The sequence below is a fragment of the Callospermophilus lateralis genome, chromosome 12 (genome assembly GCF_048772815.1).
Source record: "Callospermophilus lateralis isolate mCalLat2 chromosome 12, mCalLat2.hap1, whole genome shotgun sequence".
NCBI classification, from domain to species: domain Eukaryota; kingdom Metazoa; phylum Chordata; class Mammalia; order Rodentia; family Sciuridae; genus Callospermophilus; species Callospermophilus lateralis.
The window spans coordinates 26,024,225-26,035,574 of record NC_135316.1 but is presented as its reverse complement, the minus strand read 5'-3'; the positions used below and the strand labels follow the sequence as shown (position 1 = coordinate 26,035,574).

The 11,350-nt window shown below is 39.0% G+C and overlaps 1 pseudogene; it reads left to right on the top strand.

The window, feature by feature from the left end:
• Nucleotides 1-10,702: 10,702 nt before the first annotated feature.
• Nucleotides 10,703-11,350, top strand: LOC143411822 (SOSS complex subunit B1-like; annotated as a pseudogene).

Here is an 11,350-nt window from a genome sequence, read left to right as displayed (position 1 = left end):
AAAAGCACTGCATGCAGGGAAAGTAGATCCATATCCTGAGTAAATACCGATTTCAATAAGCACAATACACTGATGCTACTTTTTTTTTTGTGTGCATGGGGATTTGAACCCAGGACCTCATGCATGCCAGGCAAGCACTTTTACCACTGAGCCACATCCCCAGCCCACATTGATGCTTTTCTAATGGAAAAAATCCAGTTTTGTACCTGGCTGATCACCCTGGGGAATGGCACCATACTGGGAGCTCAATGTTTGTCTTTGCTGCTAGAAGATTGGCCACTACTCAGTGGTGGCCAGTTCAGTCTTGGTGAGTGTAAGACCATGTTGCTGAGCTCATGAATAATATCCATCCCTATCACCAAAGATATGAGCACAATGGGCATTGACAACAGTGACTTGGGAGAAAGACTAACTGGTATCCACAGAATGGACCATCCTATCCACTTGATTCTGAAACTCCTCCTCTGCTGAGGTCACCTTTTGGTGACAATTTACATAGAACACAAATATATTTACATTTTTTGCCCCATTCAGAGTTCCATCCACATACAGTTTTCCCTCAGTTTCCATGTGTGACTGGTTCCAGAATCCCCTGAGCATGCAAAAATTCTGGATGCCCAGGTCCCTTCAATAAAATGGCATGGTGTTTGCAAAGAACCTCAGTACATCCTCGTATAAAATTAGTCATCTCTAAATGACTTATTATACATAACACAATGAAAATGTTTTTTGTACTATATTATTTAGGAATAATGACGAGGAAAAATAGTTTATACATGTTCAGTATAGACACAGTTAAAAAAAAATAAACATTTTCAACCCACAGTTGAAAAATAAACATTTTCAACCTACAGATATAGAAGACAGGACCTCTTTCCCAGACTTCCCAACTTTCCAATTATGCTCTTGTCAAGACCCTGATCTTACAGCCAAATCATTGGCTGCAACCTATGAATATAGGTTGATATATAATTGCACAACTAGCCATTTCTCCTTCTAAGCAAAATGAACAGCTCAATTCACTGCACAGAGTTCTGTCCACTAGGAGTTCTGCCCACTGGTAGTTCCCCACTGTCCTTTAGGAATTTTGAGAAAGGTACTGTAATGCTGCAGCTGTTTACTTTTTGGTATTGTCAGCATATTGTGCAGAAGTAGCTGTAAACCAAACCTGAGTCTTTTTTTCCTCTATTATAGGTAACTCTACATTAGTCCATATATGCAGGCTGGGAGAGAGAAGGTAGTAGTAATAGGAGTGGATATCATGAGCATCTGGGCTAGGTCTACTTTCAGGGTCAACTCAGAAACTATCTAGTACATTAACTTCCATATGATGATGGATTGCTGCTATGTATACCCAACTTCATGGCTTAGTGAGTAAAAAAAAAACATGGTTCAGGATGGGAAACTCAGGCTAAAAGGTAACTTGGTAGCCCATGGTTAAGCATTCATTTTCAATTAAAGCCCAACAGCAAGACAAAACTTGTTTAGCAAAGGGAAAGCACTTATCCACACAGAATAGCAGGGCTTTGCTCTGAAAAACTCTGAGTATGCTCTGTAATTCACATATAGACATCTGCCAAAGGCTCCAAACAACATCCCCATTCACCACTGACACTTCAGATACTATTGGATATTCTGGCTTATATAACCAGGTGGCAAAACTTTTGGCACAGCAGCCTGAACCTATTGGAGAATCTTTCCTTGCTTTAGTTTCCACTCAAAACTAGAAGTTTTTGGTTCACTTGGAAAATGATCTGGAGTAGCACACCCAAATGGGGAAGGCGTTGCCTCCAAAATCCAGAGATCCACTAGGTGCTGTGTCTTTTTTGGTTATAGGAGAGGTCAGATGAAACAACTTATTCTTAACCACAGAAGGATTATCTTCACATTCTCCATACCCCTGGACTCTAAGATAAAAGACCCCTGAGTTTTTGTCAAATTTATTTCCCAATTCCTGACCTATAAGTGTCTTATCAATAAATCTGGAATAGTTGTTACTTCTTGCTCCCTAGGTCCAATCAGCATAATGTAATAAATAGGCCAATGTGACATCTGATAGTAACCAAGGTCTCTGTGAACTAAATTATAGGGTTAAAGAGGAAATACGCCCCTGAAGTAGAATAGTGAAGATCTATTGCTAGCCTTCCCATCTGGAATAAAACTGCTTCTATTGTGCCTTATGAACAGATATGAAGAAAAAGATATTTTCCAGATAAATAGCTGAATGCTTGGTACCAGTTTTGTTTATTTTAGAAAGCAATGAAACCACATCTAATACAGCATCTGCAATTAGGGTCACCACCTGTTCAATAATCCACGGTAATTGTCTAAGAGCTGTCTGTCTTCAGTACAGGCCATAGGGGTGGGGTGAATGGGAATGTGATGGGAATCATCACCCCAGCATATTTCAAGGACTTGATGATGACCCTAATCTCTAAAATCCCTCCAGGAATGTGGTATTGTTTTTGTTTATGATCTTTGTAGGTCAGAGCAGTTTTAGTGGCTTTTACTTGGCTTTTCCTACCATAATAGCCCTAACTTCACAGATGAGGGAACCAATCTGGGAATTCAATTATCTGATAAATATGTTTATTTGATACCACATTCTGGAATAGAGGAAATTACCACAGAATGGGTTTGAGTCCACTGTGACGTAGAACTGAGCAAAAGCTCCACTGATCATTTGACCTCCAAAAGTTCCTAATCTGACTGGTGGATCGCAGTAAAAATTTGGGGGTCTTTTGGAATTAGAATCCATTGAGAGTGTTCAGTAATCCCCTCAAGTTCTGATTATTTTTCTCCAAAATACAGTCACTCTAGCAAAAGGATAATGATCCCTGAGGGGAAGGCTAAAAGAAAGTTTAACAACTGTATTAACTTTTTCCAGTGTGCCAGGGATCTTCTTTGAGGGGACCTGGCCTTCCTTTCATTCACAGAGTTCTGGTCCATAAACTGACCAAGACTGGGAATTGATTGAGGGTGCCATGATTCTGTTTTTTTTGATTTGAATTTTTGGGTTTGTTTGTTCGACTCAGAACTTTTCTGCATATACAGATCAAGTTAGATTTCAGTAGTCTTCCCATCTATTTCACCTATAGGAGTACTGTGATTAGCCAGTCAATACCATAGGTCTCCCCAAGTCAGGCTGTTATGATTGTTATTTTGACTCTAATGTCCATTATGATAGCTACAGCTACCTTGTCCCTATACCCCAGGAGCCAATATTCCCATTGCACTTAGGTTTTCCAATTCTGTGGTAATAATTTCCCACTGTAATTTCTATCCTGTACAGAAAAACAGTCACAGAGGCTCTCACAGTTATTCTCAGAATCATGATGAAAGGCAAGACCCTCTGGACCCTTCAGGGGTAAGTGAGCAATTATTAAATGACAAATTCATTTAACATTTCAATCTTCCTGAATCTTTGAATCTCTTCAATCAACAAAGTTCAGCCTGGTTTTTCAAGTTCATTTACTGTTGGCCACCATTGTTCCCATGTTTTATCCAATCAACCAAATTGTTAAGAGTTCTTTCTAATTCTTATAGCTACAACATTTTATGCATAACCTCTGCTTAGTGGTTTATACCAATAAATGTGGCCTCATACAACTTTATGTTGCTTCCATCCTTATTCCACACCCTGATTCCCATGGAACACATCCATAAACTGAAGCAGGAGGAAGATCAGGAGGAAGGTCCTAGAGAACAGGTTCAGGTTTACAGTCCAAGACCAAGGAAACCAGCATGGGAAGAGCACCTCCAGGCTCAAAAGGTGGAAGTCAAACAAGAAAAAAATCCAAGGAGGAAGAGTCCAAAAAATAGTTTCTCCTTTTGTGTCTGGATATACTGGCCTTATGATTATTATATAGATCAATCATTGAAATAAAATAAGCCTTTATCAAAAAGAAACACTAGATCCCGAACTGTGGCGCATGTCTGTAATTCCAGCAGCTCGGGAGCCTCCGCAGGAGGTCCGTGAATTCAAAGCCAGACTCAGCAATGACCAGGCGCTAAGCAACTCAGTGACACCTTGTCTCTAAATAAAATACAAAATAGGGCTGGATGTGGCTCAGTGGTTGATGCCCTGAGTTCACTCCCCAGTACTCCCCTGCCCCCCCCAAAAAGAAGCAGTAGCAGCAACACTCTATCTCTGCCACACACACACACACACATAGCCTCCTCCCCTATCAATGTCTCAAGTCAAAATAATACATTTATTATTATTATCAATGAATCAAAATAAAATATATACAATTTTAAAGATGAATTCAATATGTAAATAAGGAGTACTACTTTAGAAGATAATTAAATGTTTATACCCACTTAAAATTAATAAGTGGGTATTTAAAATCAGTAAGAAGAAGCCCTTATGAACAAGAGGCAGAACAAGATTGCAGAAAAAACAGCTAAAAAAAAAAACAGTGTTGTATAAATAAATAGTAAAAACAGTAATTTTCTTGTTGATGATAAGAGAAAGTAATAGATAACCTATCACACCAAGAAAAATAGGAAATGGTAAAAGTAGTGAAAATAAGCAAGTGTGATATATGTTCTAAAATAAGCCCAGTCATAGCATAAAAGGAAAGAATATAAGAAAGAGAAGAAAGCCGGGCATGATGGCACATGCCTGTAATCCCAGCAGCTTGGGAGACTGAGGCAGGAGGACTGCACGTTCAAAGCCAGCCTCAACAAAAGCGAGATGCTAAGCAACTCAGTGAGACTCTGTCTCTAAATAAAATACAAAAATAGGGCTGAGGATGCGGCTAAGTGGACAAGTGCCTCTGAGTTCAAACCCTAGTAACGAAGAAGAGGAGGAGGAGGAGGAGGAGGAGAGGGAGAGAGGGAAGGAGGGAGAGAGAGACACACACACACAATGTGTCAACAGAATAGTTCTGTCATGGCCCAAAAATGTAATCCCAGCAATGGGAGAGGCCGAGGGAGGAGGTGGGCAAGTTTGAGACTGGCTCTGGCAATTTAGAGAGACACTGTCTCAAATTAAAATAAAAAGAGGTGGGGTGTATCTCAGTGGTAGAGTGTCCCAGGTACCTGTCCCCACTTCTGGGGGAAAAAAAAAAAAGCTAAACAGAGTCCAAGACAGTTCATTTTATGTCCCAACTTGACTGGGCTTATGGGTTCCCAAATAGCTGACAAAATATTAATTCTTGCCACATATGGTGATGCATTGCCTATAATTCCAAAGATTTGGGAGTCTGAGACAGGATCTCAAGTTTTAGGGCAGCCTCTGCAGCTTAGCAAGATACTCAGAAATTTAAGTGAGACCCTGTTTCAAAATTAAAAATAAAATGGGCTAGAGATATAACTCAGTGGTAAAGACCCCTAATTTGATCCCTAGTACAAAACAAACAAACAAACTTTATTTCCTAATATATCTGTGAGGGCATTTCCAGAGAGATTAGCATTTCAGTTAGTAGACTAAGTAAAAGAGTTTCCACTTCAACAGATAAATATTATTTAACCTATTGAGAGTTTGGACACAGAAAGAACATAAAGGAAGAATGAATTTACTTACCCTCTTCTGAACCTAGGACCTCTATCTTCTTCTGCCCAAGTACATCAGAGTGCCTGGCCCTTGGGTCTTCACACTCTGGGAACTATACTAGTGGTAATCAAGGTTCTCAGGTCTTCAGCCTCAGACTGAGAGATGCACCTTGATTCTCAGGTCTTTCCGATTCAGACTGAATCATATTATCACCTTTCCTGGTTGTCCAACTTGCATATTATGTGACTTTTTGCCTTCCATAATTATATGAGCCAGTTCCCATAATGAATCCCCTCTCATCTACTTATCTATTATAAATTATTATTATAAACTAGACAGAGACAGCAATAAATTCTGTTGGTTCTTTTTTTCCTGGAGAACCCTGACTAATACAGAATTCTTCAGGCTGAAAAAAATGTAACTCAAAATCATATGGAGAAAGAAAGACCATTAATAAAGAAAGTTATATAAGCAAATATAAAAGTCATTATAATTGTATTTGCAGTATGTAATGCCTCTTTGTTTTCTTACATTATTTAAAAGTAAGATGCATAAAAATAAATAGAAATCTGTCATTGGGCACACAATATATAAAGATTTAATTTGTGATGTTAACAATGTAAAATAAAGTGAACCAGGCATGGTGGTGCATGCCTATAATTCCAGAGACTAGGGAGGCTGAGGCAGGAGGATTGCAAGTTTGAGACCAGTATCAGCAATGTAGTAAGGCCCAAAGCAATTTATCAAGACCTGTTTCAAGCCGGGCGAGGTGGCACATGCCTGTAATCCCAGTGGTTTGGGAGGCTAAGACAGGAGGATCAAGAGTGCAAAGCCAGCCTCAGCAAAAGTGAGGTGCTAAGCAACTCAGTGAGTCCCTATCTCTAAATAAAATACAAAATAGGTCTGGGGATGAGGCTCAGTGGTTGAGTGCTGCTGATTTCAATCGCCAGTACCCCTCCCTACCAAAAAAAGACTCTGTTTCAAAATAAAAACATAAAGAGGGTTGGGGATGTGGCTTAGTGATTAATTGCCCCAGGTTCAATTCCATATATATATGTGTGTGTGTGTGTGTGTGTGTGTGTGTGTGTGTACTGTACAGGAACAAAATTTTTGTACATTATGGAACCTAAGTTGGTATAAATTCAATTTATATTGTTATAAATTAAGACATTAATTATAATCCCCAGAATAACACGGATAAATAAAATAAAATATACAGAAAGATAGAAGAGAAGGGAACAAAATGGTAAACTACAAAGTATCAATTAAGGGCTGGGAATGTAGCTTAGTGGTAGAGTGCTTGCCTAGCATACGGGAGGCTCTAGGTTCAATCCCTAGCACCACGTAAAACTAAATAAACAAAATAAAGGTATTGTGTTCATCTACAACTGAAAATATGAAAAAATAAAATATCAATAAAACACAAAAGGAGAAAATAACAAGGAAACTGAAGAACAAAAATATGTGACATGTAGGAAAAAAAGTAAAATTGCATAAGTTGGTCTTTCCTTATGGTCATTATTATAAATGTAAATGGCTTAAACTTTCTAGTTAAAAGGAAGAGGTTGGCAAAATGCATTTTTTAAAAAAATTTTGTAGTTGTAGATGGACACAATACCTTTATTTTCATTTTTATGTGGTACTGAGGATCAAATTCAGTGCCTTCCACATGTGAGGCAAGCACTCTACCAGTGAGCTACAACCCAGCCCACAAAATGCATTTTTAAAAAACATGATCTAGGTGCTGGGGGTTTGGCTTGGTCATAGAACGCTTGCCTAGCATGTGTGAGGCACACTGGGTTTGATCCTGAGCCCTACATAAAAATAAATAAAATAAAGGTATCATGTCCATCTGCAACTAAAAAAAAAAAAAAAACATGATCTAAAAACATGCTGCATATGAGACACTAATTTAGCTCTGAAGATACAAGTAAGTAAAAAGTGAATGTATAGAAGAAGATACCCTATGTGATAGTAACCAAAAGAGAACTTGGGTAGCTTTCCTCATTATAATTTGATTGTCTCAGGTATTTGTTACAGGAAACTAACAGAAAATTGATATCAAGAAGTAGGGTTGTTGTTAAGATGATGTCAAATACCCTTTGGAATTAGTTTACAGGAGAAATTTTAAAATTTTTGGAGAAGACTAATAAAGCTTAGTTTGGTGTAAATGGATCTGAGTAGAAGATTCAAGTGAAGTCTTGAAAGACCAAAAAGCTGATAGAAAGGCACACAATACAGGTGTTGCTAATGAGATTTGAGATGAAAACAAGGATTCTATTAGAAGTTGGACTAGAGGCCACACATGTTATATTTTGATGAAGAATTTGAACTTATTGTATTCATGCTTTGAGGTCTTATGGGAAGGGAGTAAGAGCTTAAAAGTGAAAGATGAGTTTATTTGGTGGAGGAAACTTCAAGGCAGCCTAACATGGGTCTTACTGGCTGCTTTGAGCCCAATTTATAGTGAGAATTGGGAGCAAGGACCCAATTTCAGAACAGAAAGATTATAAAAACTCATATTTTGGCCAGAAAAGAAACATATGCAAAGTTCTGGCCAAGGAGGATGTTGTTATGATTGCTAGTGCCATTAAAAAGAAGCCAAGGCCAGCTATGGTGGTGTGCACTTACAGTATCAGCTACTCAGGAAGCTGAGGCAGAGGATCATTTGAGTCAAGGAGTTCAAGACCAGCCAAGGTAACAAAGTGAGACCCCATCTCTAAACAACAGTTGAAGAAGACCAAGAAGAAGAAGAAGATGTGGTTAAGTGTTTTGCACTGTAGCAATATTAAAGACACATAACTTTAGCCTTGACAGGCTCAAATGTAAATTTTTTCCAAAGAGTTTCCAGGGCAGATTTTTGAGACAAGAGCCCCAAGGCACCCTGTGCACCCAAAAGCACCTAGAGATTTTGTTTTCCAGTGGTTTAAGTGAATCTAGACACAGTTCACACTGATGGCGGACTTTGGCCATGTTATATTGTTTCATCAGGTATACAGAATGCAAGAGTTATGGAATCATATAAGCTGCCATCAAGGCTTCTAAGGAAAGCCTCAGAGGCCAAGAAGTTTATAGCTGCTTGAAATTCCCCACAGGCATCCCCTGATAGGGCAATGTATAGAGAAGCTGAGAATGAAGCCAAAACTGCAGTGAAGACCAAAGAAAGTCAAAGAAGCCAGGAAGCCGTAGGCACTGAATAGAGCCAGGCCAAGAGAGTGACTATGTAGTGGCTGGGCATCCAAGCCTTTGGTAGTCCACATCTCACTAGTGTGTCCTGAATGCCATACAAAGAGACTTAGGAGTTAATATTTGCCCAACTGGGTTTCAGTCTTGATTTGATCTCATTGCTCTTTATTATTTCTACACTCCTTCCTTTCAGAATAGGAATGTTTATCCTGTGCCCTTGTATCTTGGAAATATGTAGTTTGTTTGTTTGCTTTTCAGTACTGGGGATTGAACCCAAGGACTACCACCTGCAAGGCAAGTCAAGTGCTCTACCACGAGCTATATTCCCTGCCTTTTTTTATTTTATTTTGAGACAGGGTCTTGCTAAGTTGCCCTGGCTGACCTTGAACTTATGATCCTCCTCCCTTATCATCTTAAGTAACTGGAATTACAGGTATGTGTCATCATGCCTGGCTTTTTTTCCCCCTTGTTCTTCTTACAGAGGTCAGAGCTGAGTTTGCCTGATTTGTAGAGGAGATGTTGAACTTGTACTACTTAGAAATGCTTGAACAGTTAAGACTTTAGGGGACTTGAGATGGACTATATATATGTATTTTGCAACTTGAGGAAGTAATGAGCTTTGGGATTCTAGGGCCAGAATGCTATGGTTTGAGTAAGTGTTCCCCAGAGGGTAATGGCTTTGTGCCCAGTCCATCATGCTATTTATTGGGAGGTGGTAGAACCTTTAAAAGGTGAGGCCTAGTAGGAGGTCTTCTGGTCACAGGGGAATGCCCTTGAAGTGAATTGTGTGACCCCAGCTCTTTTCTCTTCCATTTCTTCATATCCTGTCCATGAGGTAAACAAAATTCCTCTGCCATGTGTTCCCACCATGATGTACTACCTAGTGATAAATCTAAAAGTATCAGGACTGAAATTTCCAAAATCTTGAACCAAAAACAAGACAAAACAAAAAAAACCTACTTTCCCTTCATAAGTTGATTTTTTTCTGATTTTTGTTACAGTAACAGAGAGCTCACATATATCAGCCCCATAAAAGCAAAGATCAACTGAAATGAATGGAGAAATAGAGAGTTCTACAATAACAGTTGGAGACAACAATGCACCAATTTAAATAATATATAGAATAATTACATAAAGAATTAATAAAGAAATAGAGGACTTGAATAATTCTATAAACCAAGGAGATCTAACAGACATATGTAAAGCACTCTACCTGTCAATAACAGAATACATATTCTTCTCAAGTGCATAAAACATTGTCGAGAAAAGACCATGTGGTAGATTGTGAAACAAGTCTCAATAAATTTGAAAGGTAAAAAATATTTCTCTGACAAGATGGATGAAACAAAAAATCAGTAACAGAGTGAAAAACAGAAACTTCACAAATATTTGGAAATTAAACCTCACACTCTTAAACAACCAGTGATTCAAAGAGAAATCACAGGGAGGAAGGAAAAACTTAGAGATGAATGCAAATGAAATAAAATTCAACTTACTAAATTCAGAAGTGAAGATGGAGAAATTACTATGGACTTACAGAAATAAAAAGGATTATAAAAGAATTATACACCACCAAATTAGTTAGTCTAGATGAAATTAAAAAATTTCTAGAAACACTGAAATTGTACAATTGACTCAAGAAGAAATAGAAATCTGAACAAACCTATAATAAGAAATTGAATTAGTAATCAAAAATCTTCATAAAGTCTAGAAATAATCTTTATTAATATTTATATTGATTTCTTTCTGGTGCTGTGGATCAAACCCAGGGCCTTGTGCATGCATGTGAATTGATTTTTGACAAGGGTACCAAGATCATCCAATAGTGAAGGTGGGCAATGAAAACTGAATATCCACATAGTAAAGAATGAAGTTAGACCCTACATTACCTTGTAGAAAAATGTATTCAAAATGGGGATAGTGGGCTGTGGGTGGACGAGGGGACAGACTAAGTTTTGGGTTGTCCAGATGAGGGTTTGGGAAAGTGTGGCGATGAGGTGCTGAGACTTGGACAGCATGACATTGGAGAACTTCGTGAAGGATATCAAACCCAGGCAAAAGAATCTGAAACTTATCTTCATTGTGCTAGAAACAGGCCAAGTGACCAAAACAAAGGATGTCATGAGGTTTGGATCTGAAAAATGGCAGACAAAACAGGCAGCATCAATATCTCTATCTGGAACAACCTGGGCAACCTGATCCAATTTGGAGACTATCAGGCTCACCAAAGAACTATGAGTCCTGCTTTTTTTGCTGCACAGATTCTGCATGGTTTATTCTGAGGTTCCTAACTTCAGTGAACCCAACCAGGGTACAATACCCAGCAGGCACCCAACAAAGCAGGGCAGAATGACAGCAGTCCTACAGCCCCCTAGGCTACCTCTCCAGTTTCTGAGAACATGAACGGGAAAGGACTGAGTACCCCACCAGATCCTGGTGGTGGCCCATACCCCCCCTCACATTCTCTCCCCCCAACTCTAGTACCAGAATCACTTGAAGCCAGCCCAACCACACACCAGATGGCCCTCTGGCCCCTCCAGCAATCCCATCAGTAATGGCCAAGAAACACACAGGAACATCAAGAGATATCAAGTCACTCTTCCTCTCTTCTCGCCACCAGCACAACCCAGGTGTCTTCTGGAAAACAAGACAGACTTCCACTAG